Raw genomic sequence first — 12748 nt, 5'->3', positions numbered from 1 at the left:
CAGGCGATGTGTGTAAGGATATACGAAACTGTAAATGAACGCCAGGGGTGTGTGTGTGTGTGTGTTGAAGGGATACTCAACCTGTAATAGAATACATGCGATCTGATGATGACTTTCAAGTGAAACACTTTATAATCTTGTAATGATTTTGTATTCTTGGCTCCTTAGGCTTTTTGTGCCCATTCTATTTTAAAAGCATAACTTGATAAATATAGGATTAATAATTATGAGATATGATTCTCGAAGGCTTACGACTAGCACGTTTTTTTTCTTTGTGCTTATCTTTACAGACAAAGAAGGATTTTCACTCTTTCAAGCTCTCAAGATTATCTCTTGTGAATTTATGAGGGAAAATGTATTTGAAAGTGGAATTGAATGTCTTCATTATTGGCTGTACCCTAGTCAGAGGTGCCTCGTGAATCTCGAGTGTAATTGATGCCTATCCCAAATTTAATGGCATGAGCTTGCTGTTCTAATTCTGTTAAAGTGTTTTGTGGTTGCCTTAGTTACTGTGACTAGATTTTTCACAATTATAACATGGAAAATAAAATTAAAGTCATCAAATTACAAAACTGACAGAAGGAACAACATGTTATTTGTCTTTTAGTTTAAAATGTAGCATTTTAGTTCAGGATATCATCTTCTCATCTTAAAATTACGAGACTTCTGGTTTTAGATGAATATTCTTATTTCTCTAATCACAGGTCTTTTGGTTTGGCTTGGTTTTTCAAGACAAGGTTTCTTTGTGTAGCACTGGCTGTCCTGGAACTCAGTTTGTATACTAGACTGGCCTAGAACCTAGAGATCCAACTGCCTCTGTCTACCTAAGTGCTGGGGTTAAAGATGTGTGCCACCTAGCCCAATCACAGATTTTGGTATCCATTCTTTCTCAAGAGTCTTATTCTTCGTGATCTTCTACTACTGTGGTTTAATTTTTTTTCTACTGCTATAGATAAACCCCTCCTTTTCCATGCCTACTACCATCCTTCACTTAATCTTTTCCTAAAATCATGAAGTCATCGAGACCTCAAGAAGTGCTGGGTTCTCTCACCTCTCCTAACCTGCCCTTTATATTTCTTTGCTGTTAGCATCTAAACCTCACATGGCAGGAGCGTAATTCAATGCCTTTGTGCAACTAGAAGAAAGCCTTACTTTATCATCTTCTGGGGTGTTATAACTAGCTGAATGTGAACATAATAGAAAATTGAAATTTAAGTGTTCTTTTGACATAAGACTTGTCTTTAGGGAGTTTTGTTTTTGTTTCCGGGGTGGAGATGGGAAATGCCTTTTTCTTTTATTTTTCTTTCTTTTCTTTTTTTTTTTAATAAATATGCCTTTTCACCCAGGATACTCTCCTCAGATCATTAGCATATGAAGTGAGTGCCTTCACAGAGTGCCCACATAGCTTAAAAGTTTTGTCTGTCTGTCCTCACTAATAACTGAACCACACAAAATCCCCAACAGAAGTCTCCAGGTTATTTCTCCCCTGTTTATGCCTAAGTATTTAAAACTGAAAATGCATTTTTCTAATGATAAAGTAGCAGAGAAACACCAGTGTGTTTGACTAATACAGGAAAAGAGTAAAACTGTAAGTGGGCTGTGTTGCTACCATCTACAAGTAGCTGAGTCAGCATTTGTGTGTATCATTCTGGCTTTTGCAAACTGTATGTACTTGTTTAGAAAGTTGGCATATCATTACGTATGTAACATTGTAGCCCACCTTCACCTGTGTCAGCAGCGTTCTTGACATTGTTGTGAAGTTTTGACAAGTGTCCTCTCATTTGAGATTCCTATGAAAAGAACTGGCGGTTCATTGTTATAATTTACATCTTTTTCACTGGTGGTAATGATGAACATTTTATATGCTTATTGGCATTTTTCATCTTGCACAAATGTTTATCTGTTCTGGCATTTTTTGTTTTCCCATTAAATCCACTGATTCCCACTTGCTAAGCAAGTGCTCTACCACTGAACTACACCCCCGGCCCCTTTGACATTTTGACATGTTTCTTATAAAGAATATTCATCTTATTCTTCTAAAGAATGCTTATCCTTTTCTCTCCACCTATATAACAAGTAGCTTTCTCATGTCAGCATTAGCAAGTTATTACTGTTACAAGGTTTTATTTAAATTTTTGTTGTTTGAATTGATCTGAGATGGCCCTCCGTGGTCAGACCCTCACTAAACTGGTTTTGCACAGCAAGTGACCTATAAACTGTAAGCTCATAAGAGCTGATGAACCCCAAAGCCTGGAAGCCGGGCCAGGATTAACCCAGCTCAGAAGCACTCAGCCCGACAGTCCTAACTAGGTCAGTCTGCAGTGACTCCCCCAGGCCTGAGCTATTTTTGTCAGTGTCTCTTCTGCCTGTGGAAATTAAAATTGAGAAAACCTACAGACGCTTCTTCCCATACGGTGGCTATGCAGAAGGTTCCACTTGAAGAAACAGAGTAGACAGGAGACTTCCAGCAGCCACAGCACCAAACTCCTGTCCACAGGGAGGCTCAGCCCCTCTGGGAGCCTCCTGTCCATCTCTGGAGTTTACCTCCGTTGGGTTGACTGTCACACTGGTTGTTACTTTACTTTATTCAGATAAACATCTCCTTGATTTTTTTTTTTTATGTGCCTTTGTTGATTTTCCGTTGGGCTTCATGAATTGAGCAGAGAGCGGGTGGTATTATCCCCACATCTGGGACTTAGAGAGCATCTGCTTTTGTGGGCATTTGTGCATGTTCTTGCAGCTGTTTGTTTAGGCACAGGGGATTGGGCGATGATGGCTTACCACCCTAATTGGTCCATTAGACCTGCTCGCCATCTCATGAAGTTCTAGGAAGATGGAAAAAAAATGTTGATTCACATCAGACTTGTGGAGCCTACTAATGGAGTGTAATATCTATTTTTGCCATCTTTAAAAATGCATTATGTATTTATATTTAAAGCCCCCAAAAGCAAGAGGAATTGATTATTAAGTCATCAAATTTAGTTACCTTCTTCTGAGGCAATCTGGTGACCCTCTAAATTAGATTTCCCCTAAATTTCCAATCAGTGTGCCTCTTCCGGTACATTTGACTAGGAAAGAGAATTTACTGCTGCGCTGTGTTGATTTTATGGGAAATCATGTGAAACGTAATGGAGTTTTTAAAGAGACTCTTGTAAATAATATAATTTAAGAATATATTTTAAGGTGGGTGTGGTGCATGCCTATAAACTCAGCACTTAGGAAATAAATGTAGGAAGAAAATTAAGAGTTCCAGGCACCCTCCAATGCATAGGAAGATCAAATCCAGGCTGGGCTACACAAGGCCCAGAGTGAAACAACAATAATAAGAAAAGCAAAGAATTCCTGTTACTACGCAGGGTAGTAAATACTAGCGAGGGGGAAAATGGTAAAGCGCTCAATTCAGTTGGGAACCTCATAAAGTTTCTTGCCTTAAGGATTCTTCAAGTTTTGATCGTTATTTAGTTGTTGCTTTTAAAAAGAGGAGACATGATTCAAACCGTCTCCTGGTGTATTTAATAGTGAAAGCCATCCTTTTGGAGGCAGAGCACATGGGTAGACCCTGAGCCTTTCCTTACGTGACTGAAGGTACTTTTGTTATGCTTGTGGTTCAGGAGTCAGTCATTGCACTGGGTTAGATTTATTTTGTTATAGAGATGTGTACAGAAATTGTATCCTAATACATAACAAAATGCCTTCGGGCCTTTAATGTGCAAATCCTCTGGCAAGGAAAGCTGAGGCTATAATTCATTGGGAGAGTGTTGTCTATCTTTTTCAAGAAACTGTGTTGGATCCCTGCTACTGGGGGATGGGGAAAGCCAAGGGATTCACCAGTGGTTTGAGAATTTACTGAGTAAAGAATGCAGTTAATGCACCATCCACATCACACTGGAATGACTGGGGGGGGGAATGAGGGGAGAGAGAGTGCTTTATTAAAGGTGATGCTGATGTTTATAGTGTGCTACATACAAGAGTTGCTTTTAATGTGCTACATACAAGAGTTGCTTTTGTTCCACAATTCCTGATTATTATAGTGTTTTCTTCAATAAGAACATTTAGTTAGCTTTTGTCTTACTTTATGGAGGAGAAAAAAAAGCATAAAATGTATTTCTTCTTGCTTTTGTGTTAAAACACTGCCAGTGTTTCATTTGGCTCAAGTTGTGTAATGTAGGATCTTTCCTGGTTCTAGGAGGGCAAACCAACCTTTCTAGAGACACATCTTCCAAGTTCAAGTCTGAGATAAGAATACAATTCTCAGCCAGACAGTGGCAGTGCAGGCCTTTAATCTCAGCACTCAGGAGACACAGACAGGCGAATCTCTCTGAGTTCAAGGCCAGCCTAGTCTGCTGAGCAAGTTCCAGAACAGCCAGGGCTACACAGAGAAACCCTAGCTCAAAAAAACAAAACAAAAAACAAAAAAACAAAAAAGAATACAATTCTTAAGTCGGTTGATGCTTCACAGGGGATTTGGTCTCTGAAACTACTCCACTCTTGTCCACTGTTCCAAGTCCCCTTTACCACAGACCAACCAGCTCCAACTCTAGCTGCTTTTTGTTTTCTTTTTATGCTTAGTTTTGGCCAGTTTGAATTAGAGAAGCACTGCTTTTTCCATCTGAATTCTAATTGATTTTTTATTTCATAAAGGAAAAAGGTAAAACCATTTGAAGATGGTACACTATGTCAAAGAATAGATTTGATTCTTTTCTCTGGAATAATAACAAGTTACTTCTAGTTGAGATGGAGAAAGGAATGCGTGAGAAACTCACATTCCTTTTCTGTCTTTTGCTTTGGAGAAGTTGTTCTAGTCTATTTTAGAACACCATTAATTTGAGTGTTTTGTATTCAACTGTTTCCATTTTCATTAATGTTCCAGTGTATATGAAAAGAGCCCTAAGTTGCATTCACTTTTTTAATATCAGAAATGAGTAAGGATTCAGTAGCCTTGGCTTAGATCCTTTTCATATAATTTCAGGTCACAGGAAACGTTGAAAGAGTTGCAAGAATGGTACAAAGATTTCCTGTGTGCCTTTCTCTCTTAAAGTATTGGGGTTGGAGAGATGGGTGGCTCAGCAGCTAAGAGTACTAGCTGCTCTTCCAGAGGATTCTTCCATTGGTAACTTTTTTAACTTGTTATAAGGAAACATTTCAAGTAAACACACACACCCCAAAATTAATAAAACCACAAAACTTTAACTTTTTTCTTTTAATGTGCATTGGTGTTTTACTTTCGTATATGTCTGCTTGTGAGGTCCCCGGGGAACTGGAGTTACAGACTAAATTTGATGGAGTTGTGAGCTGCCATGTGGGTGCTGGAAATTGAACAGGGCTCTTCTGGAAGAGTAGCCAGTGTTCTTAACTGCTAAGCCATCTCTCCATCCCAAAGGCTAAAACTTTTTAAGATTTTATTTAACATTTATTTTTAATGTCCTTAAAGAAAAAAAGAAGTCTTCTAGGCATAGTATATTTCTCAAATGCAATAAACCAGCTCCAGAGAAACTCCGTTTGTCGAAGTGATAAAGCCCAGGTTGTGCACCGTGTTACCCTGTGTCTAATCTTAACACTTCTTCTGGGGCTTTCTGTGTAGTTACTAGCCTTAACCTTCTTTTTGAAGCATTAGGTCAGTTTTTCTGGGGTAGTATCTCTATTTTTGATTTGACTAATGGATGATTAAGTTTAGGTTCTGTACTCTGGGTAGAAATGACACTGAAGTGGTATTTAATTCGGCATGTGACATATCAGAGGACAGAACTTGTCCCAGAGCTGATGATGGTAACCTTTCTCACCTGGCTATGGTGTATCTGCTACATTTCCCTCCACTATCAAGTAGCTAGCCGTTGTTTTGTTGTGGGAAGAGATTTCAAGGCTTTGAAAATGTGCTCCTCCTCCTCATACGTTTACCCATGAGTTTTAGCACCAATTTTTCTTTCCTGAAGCAGTTACTGTTCTGTTAGAAGCCAGCTAGCGATTTGGTAAGTCATCATTCTTCCTACATTTATTAGTTGGCTTTCTGCCAGGAGAACTGCCTCCCCTTCTCTTTTATTTTTATCAGTCTGCACTAATGAATATTTATTTTCTTCTATTATAGTTTTTTGCTAATTACATATTTTTATGATAAAGTTCTCCCATGTTTGATCGGTGGAACCCCTTTTACAGTATCTATGATAAGTATGTTATAAAATTACAAATAATCTAGAATTATTATCTATATAAACTAGGGTCATTCCTTACAGTTCAGGGTTGTGTGGCCAGTAGTAAAGGTGTTTTGGAAACATTCCTGTTACACAGAAGTTATCCCGACAGACTCCAAGATAGTGTGAGTATGGCATGAAGATTCTGAGTCATGTATCATATACATGAATCTTCGAAAACAAATCTGTAAGAACATATACTAAAATGCTTGTGGTATTTGTACCTAGACTGAAGCTGTAGCTTATTGTGAGCATGGTGCCCATTTATATGTTCTGGTTTCCAGACTTAAATTTTTTAACTGGCTATTTCTTGAAGAGTAAACCTCCCTATTACTGGAAATTGGCAATACACTGGATAGTAGGCCATTGCAATTTGGAGTAAAACTTTTCCATGCTGCAGCTCTTAGAGAAGATTCAGCAATGTGCTTCTGTGTTTATAAAAAGAGAGAAAGTCTCTCCTGCCAGGAGGATCCAGGCAGGCTTCCTGCCTGGAGGTGCCATTGGCTTAGGCTCAGGAAGCACTGGGAAGTTTAGCATAGATGACTGAAGAATTAGTCCAGGTAGAAAGGAAGGCAGAGAAAACCAGGGAGCACAGGATGGAGCAGCTAAAGCACCCACTCTGTGTATCAAGGGGTTGCTGGCATTTGAAGAAATTGACAAATATCCCATTGGAAAGTAGGTCATGGGCCTCATTTCTGTTTCTGGGCTAACATGGGACTCCAGCTGTCAGGCTCTGCCACTAATCCTCCATATAGTAAAATCCCCTCTGAAATACATTGTAATTAACCTGAAAGGTCTGACACCAACATAAAGCACTCAGATCTAATAGACCTCTCAAAAGCCACTAGAAGTGCTTGGCGGAACGGAATTGTGCGGAAATTCTTTCCATAGAAGGAAGCAGTTGCCTCTTTTCTAACAGTTTCAACTTAAATCATCCCAGCTAACCAGGCAGTTGGCTTTGCTTGGTTGTTTAGTAAGCTGTCTTGCTTCCAGCCAACACCTTTTTTGACATTATTTTCTTCTATTTTTAACATTATATTTACATCATTTTCCCTTTCTTTCCTCCCCCGAAACCCTCCCATATACCCATCTTTGCTCTGCTTCAAATTCATGGCCTTTTTTTTCTCATTAGTTGTTGTTACGTGAATATATGTATGTCTATAGACCTATATATTCCTGAATACAACAGGCTCAGCCTGTATAGTGCCATTTTAAATAACTATAATATAATCATCCCATAGCAAAACTGGTTACAACGGATGGCAAGCCTGCAGCCTACAATCACGTAGGGAGAAGCCTGGGGAGGCATGATCACAGACAAGATAGAAAGATATCGTGTACAAAATAAAAACGCCTGATTATTTCATAGAAAGTCTAGCTTCGGTCAGTACTCTGAAGTACAGACATGAAGGAAATTGGTTTTTGTAATGTGATGTCTTCATGTAAGAGTCCACATTGATGAGCATGTGGATTTACAAAAAAAGAAAGAGAGGAAAAAAGAAAGAAAGAAAGAAAGAAAGAAAGAAAGAAAGAGAGGAAGGAAGGAAGGAAGGAAGAAAAGAAGGCCCAACAAGTAAGTTCCTACCACCTTTCCTAAAGAAAACAATTATTGAATTGGCCCTGGTGCTCACACCTACAAGCACAGCTCTCAAGGAGGCCAAGACAGGAGGATCATGAATTTGAGGCCAGCCTGAACTACATAGCAAGACTTTGTTAGAAGGAGGGAAAAAGAGGAAGGTATGGCGACATATAACTGTAACTTCAACACTCAGAAAAGTAGAGACAGAAGGATCAAGGGGTTCAAGACCAGCCTTCCCCATCTAGCAAGCTGGAGCTAGCCTGGTCTACATGAGACACTATCAAAAGGAAACAAAGAGCAAACCTTTAAATGAATCCACAAGCTTCTTCTAAATAACAAAGCACTTGGAGCTTGTGTCATTCTCCGAGGTACTTTAAAATTAGGACTAAACAGGCCACAGTGTCCTTTCCCATTACTGTAAATCCCATCCTCTGGGAAGAAAGGAAAGGAAAGAGAATTAAGACAACTACTGAGACACAGAATGGCCAAGGGGCCAGGCTGCAGGGTGACTGCTGCAGACAGGGCCCTTCCAGAGCTACCCTGGCTTCCTGAACACAATTAGGAACTAGGATGAAGGGATCCCCAAAAAAAGGGGTATGCTATGGGATTCTTAAACTAACATTGAGATTAGAAGCAGTTTGGGTGTGGTCAAGTTAGAACGATATGATACGGTGGGAAACAATTTGCAGGAACTAACTGCTGCCTGCCTGGGGTCCTTTAATTATGACTAGTACAGGGATATAGGTTCTCATTTTTTATTTTTTAAGCAAAAAATACAGCATACATTTCATTACAGAAGAGTCTCTGATTTTTCTTTTCTATAACTGCAAATAAAATATACACGGTCTTTTTCTTAATGTTTGCCTCTCCAAATAGCAGTAGCCAAGCTCCTAATGGCTTGTTCAACATCAGATTCTACTAAACATCAAAAGGTTTAAGTTGTATCATTCTGATAATTGTAACAATTAAGCCTAGTCTGTTTTTCTTATGTTCAGTACTTTAAAGTCTACAAGAATAAATATTTTAAACTCTTACAAAAATGAGAATACACTAAGTGCAATGTCATTTTTAGATTTGTGCTGCTAGGTGTCTTGTCATTTTGACACAAGCTAGAGCCATTTGAGAAGAAGGAATGTCAATTGAGAAAATGCCTCCATTTGCCTGTACATGGGGTATTTTCTTGATTAATGATTGATGGAGGCGGGGAGGGGCAGCCCACTGTGGGTGGTTCCACCCCTGGGCCAGTGGTCCTAGGTTATATAATAAAAGCAAGTTGAGCAAGCCATGGGGAGAAAGCCAATAACCAGTGTTCCTCTGTGGTCTCTGCTTCCGTTTCTGCCCTGCTTGAGTCTTAGCATCACTCCGTGGTAGACTGGGACTGGGACTCATAAACTAAGTAAACCCTTTCCTCCCCAAGTTGTTTTTAGTCATGGCCTTTATCACAACAACAGAAAGCATACTAGGACAATATTCAAGGGATTGATCAGTTCATATGATCTCAGTGACTGGGGAGGACAACCCGGGTCTTTGTGTTTTCATTTACATGTTCATTACTTTCCCTGTCCCTGAACCCTCCGTTTTCTGTTCTCTGTAGAATACAAAAGGATGCAGAACCCCACAAATCTCTGTGACATGAAGCTTTGTTGCAAGGAAGTAGGGAGCAGGGGGATGAGGAGATGCTTGTCAAAGGGCACACAACTGATTATGAGTTCTGGGAACCTGCCGTACAATGGCGTGGTAGTAGAGGATCCTGTACTTCTCTATGGGAGACCTGCATTCCCATCACACACACAAATGTGAGGGATGGAGATGTTAATTAACTTGACTGTGACAATCACTTCACGGTGTGCACAGAAGCATGCTATTATGTTATACACCTGAAACACACAAATTTACTTCTCAGTTGCAAGTCAGGAAAGCTAGGGGTGGGGAGAGCAAACAAACACTGGCTGCCAGAGCTCTCATAGAATTCCTGTCATATAAAAACCAGTTTAGTAGTAGCCACAGGTTAGGATGGAAAAGGGGTAAGCTGCAGATTCGGTGACAGAATAGCAAAGGCCGTAAGCTGTTCCCACAGTTTGCCATGTCCACTCAACAGCTCTCTCCTGTCTCAAGGACAGCACGCAGGCTGGGGTTGGGGAAGAGTGCCGATAGGTCATGATGTTGGCCAAGTCACAGCTGAGGCCGGCTGTAGGCACTGGCTAAGAAGTGGATGAGCACATAAAAAGGAAGTCCTGAGATTCCTCGGACTTTCTTCCTAGGGTCTGCTCTGTAGTCGGGTTCCTCATCCATCAACTCCTGCTGTGAAATGTTTATCCTGTTCTATATTTGCTAGGGATTATCATGTGGTGTCTGCTTATAAACGTGTTTATTTCCTTATAGTTTATTGGGATTCTTGTACATTTCATCTCTGTTTAAGAGATTTCTGTTCCTGTAAGTAGTAAACTACCAGTTCGACCTGTATTCATCTGTCAGTATCATTTATTAATATAGTTTTGCAATCCATTGAAAGTGAAATAAAAATGGAATGAAAAGCCGAACCTTTCAGCTTGAGGAAATAACAGGGAGGGGGGCTGGAGCCAGGCTTGCCCCTCTTTCCAAGACAGTTTCTGTGCAGTTTAGGATGAGTCACCACTCACAGCAGCCACAGCTCCAGTGCCGGGCACAGGCTGCTTCTGGAACCGCTTGTCCGTAGAAAGCCTTTGTTCTCCCCTTGTTGACCGTCAGCTGGTCTGCTGCAAGGCTGCACCATCGTTTAGTTAAAACACGGTTGTTCAGGGAAGAGAGGATCGCTGTGCCCACACAATGGCCTCCCCTGTCCTTCCCTCCTTCTCTCCTTGTGGCACTGGTCATTGCCCATCAGCAGGCCACCCTGCCCTGAATGCTTCCTGGGCGCTCAGCCCCTCCTCCTGAAGGAGCACATGCTGCACTTGAGCAAAGTGAAGGAGTTATGAAGAGACTGACAGTGACAGGGGACCCTCCAGTGTCCCTGGGGACTGCCCCCAGGGCTCCCACACTCTTCAGTCCTTCTCCGTAGTAGCTTTTTGCATACACTCCCTATACTCTAAATCATTTCCACTTTTTTTTGTTGTTGTTGTTGGTTTTTCCAGAGGGTTTCTCTGTATTGTTTTGGAACCTGTCCTGGAACTCGCTCTATAGACCAGGCTTGTCTGGAGCTCACAGAGATCCGCCTGCCTCTGCCTCCTGAGTGCTGGGATTAAAGGCATACGCCACCAGCGCCCAGCATTTCTTATAGTGCCTAATGCAATGTAAACAGCTGTTAGACTGCACTGGTAAAGCAGTCATGTTCGGCAGACATGCAGTGTTTCCACGGTATGTTTGACCAGAAATTGTTTAAATCGGTGGATGATGTTCATCTCTGTGCGGCCCAGGCACCTCATCTATAGAATTGGCATAGTAAAGTTGTCGCTGTGGTAGCAGATCCACCCACGTGTGTAAAGCCCTCAGAATAACATATGACCCCAATAGATCATCATTAAGTTTGAACTGCTATCCATAACACAGAATTTTCCAGGCTAAAGATCAGTGGGCCCAGGGCTGTGAAACCCTGTATCAGAGAACTTGTCTATATTGTGCAAGTGCCTTTGATGGTATAAGAAGCTAGAAGGGCGGTAACAGCTGCTGTGATCATGGCCCTGAGGGTGTTGGGATGCACCGGCTGCAGCTGGTGCTCCATTAGCTACTGGGTGAGTAATCTGTACTTTCAAGGGCTTTGGAAAGGGTTCATTGCCAAGTCCAGTGGGTGCTTGAGCCCTCATCCATTTTAGAAACCATGGTGTCCAACCTCTTACTGGGACCTGCCATGTCATTTACTCAAATACACTTAAATCTTTTTCCGTCTAAAAACCTGTCTTCTATTTGAAATTGTGCCTGTAGCTAACTTAAATTCATTAGATTAGTTGCGTTTAATCAAATTTTTCTGTGCTCCATGCCATGTGTGTAAGTCTTCTGTCCGGCCTCTGCATGAAATACAGCCCTTTTAAAGCTCAGTATCGTGGTTCAAATCCATAATCCCAGCACTGCATTGACAGAAGTAGAAATTTTGTGAATTTAAGACCAGCCTGGCCTACATAGCAAGCTCTGGTCCAGCCTTGACTACATGATGAGCTGCTATCTCAAAAAAAGCAAGCGGAGACTGGGCATGTGGGTCAGCGGTTAAGAGTATGTACTGCTCTTACAGGGGACCTGACTTCAGTTTCCAGCACCCACAGTGAGCAGCTTAGGACCACCTACTTATATGCAGATAGACTCCCTCTTCTGGCCCCTGTAGGTAGCATATACTTACACACACACACACACACACACACACACACACACACACACACACACACAAATAACATTTTAAAAAACAAGCACCTTACAACTGAGTAAAACTGGAAACGGGAGAGGTGACCCTCCCCAGAGAAGAGCACTCCAGTTGGTTGTCCAGAACCAGATGCTCAGCCCTGAAAACATGCGTGTAACACTAAATGGACTCAACAGGTTATATGTGCAATAACAATTGGTGAGCAAAGAGGCCATGAATTTAAAAGGAAGCAGGAGGAGCATATAAGAGTGTTTGGACGGAGAAAAGGGAAGGAAGGGAGAAATGTTGTCTTTAAAATACAATCTTAAGAAAATAATTAAAAGGGGGGGACCCCTTTAAAAGATGAGCAAAGCAAAACGACAGCAGGGACACTGACCCCAGAGTTCCATGGGGCTCCCCACTGACTGGAAGTGGCAGATTCTCGGGACCTGTCCAAGACCAGCGCAGAGATAACCTGCAGGGCCTCAGCGTTTGTACCACTTGGTCTGCACCCTCCTCTCAGAAGACTTCTCTCACGTCTTAGAAGCTGCTAAAGGGAGTGCATGAACAAAGCAGCTAAGCTTAACCCCTGCAGCGAGTGCCTCAGTGGCCCCATGGCTGACCTCCCAGCAGAGGGAGAGAATAGAGGTCTCTCCTCTCCGCATGACCGAATCTGAA

The 12748-nt window shown here is 41.4% G+C and overlaps 1 protein-coding gene across 4 annotated transcripts in view; it reads left to right on the top strand.

Moving 5' to 3' along the window:
- Positions 1-12748, top strand: part of Map7 (microtubule associated protein 7) — a 125445-nt gene that overhangs the window by 40973 nt on the left and 71724 nt on the right. The window lies entirely within an intron of this gene.

The sequence above is a fragment of the Mesocricetus auratus genome, unplaced genomic scaffold (genome assembly GCF_017639785.1).
Source record: "Mesocricetus auratus isolate SY011 unplaced genomic scaffold, BCM_Maur_2.0 Super-Scaffold_100018, whole genome shotgun sequence".
Classification (NCBI taxonomy): domain Eukaryota; kingdom Metazoa; phylum Chordata; class Mammalia; order Rodentia; family Cricetidae; genus Mesocricetus; species Mesocricetus auratus.
The sequence above is the reverse complement of the archived record's forward strand: the minus strand, read 5'-3'. Positions and strand labels throughout refer to the sequence as shown.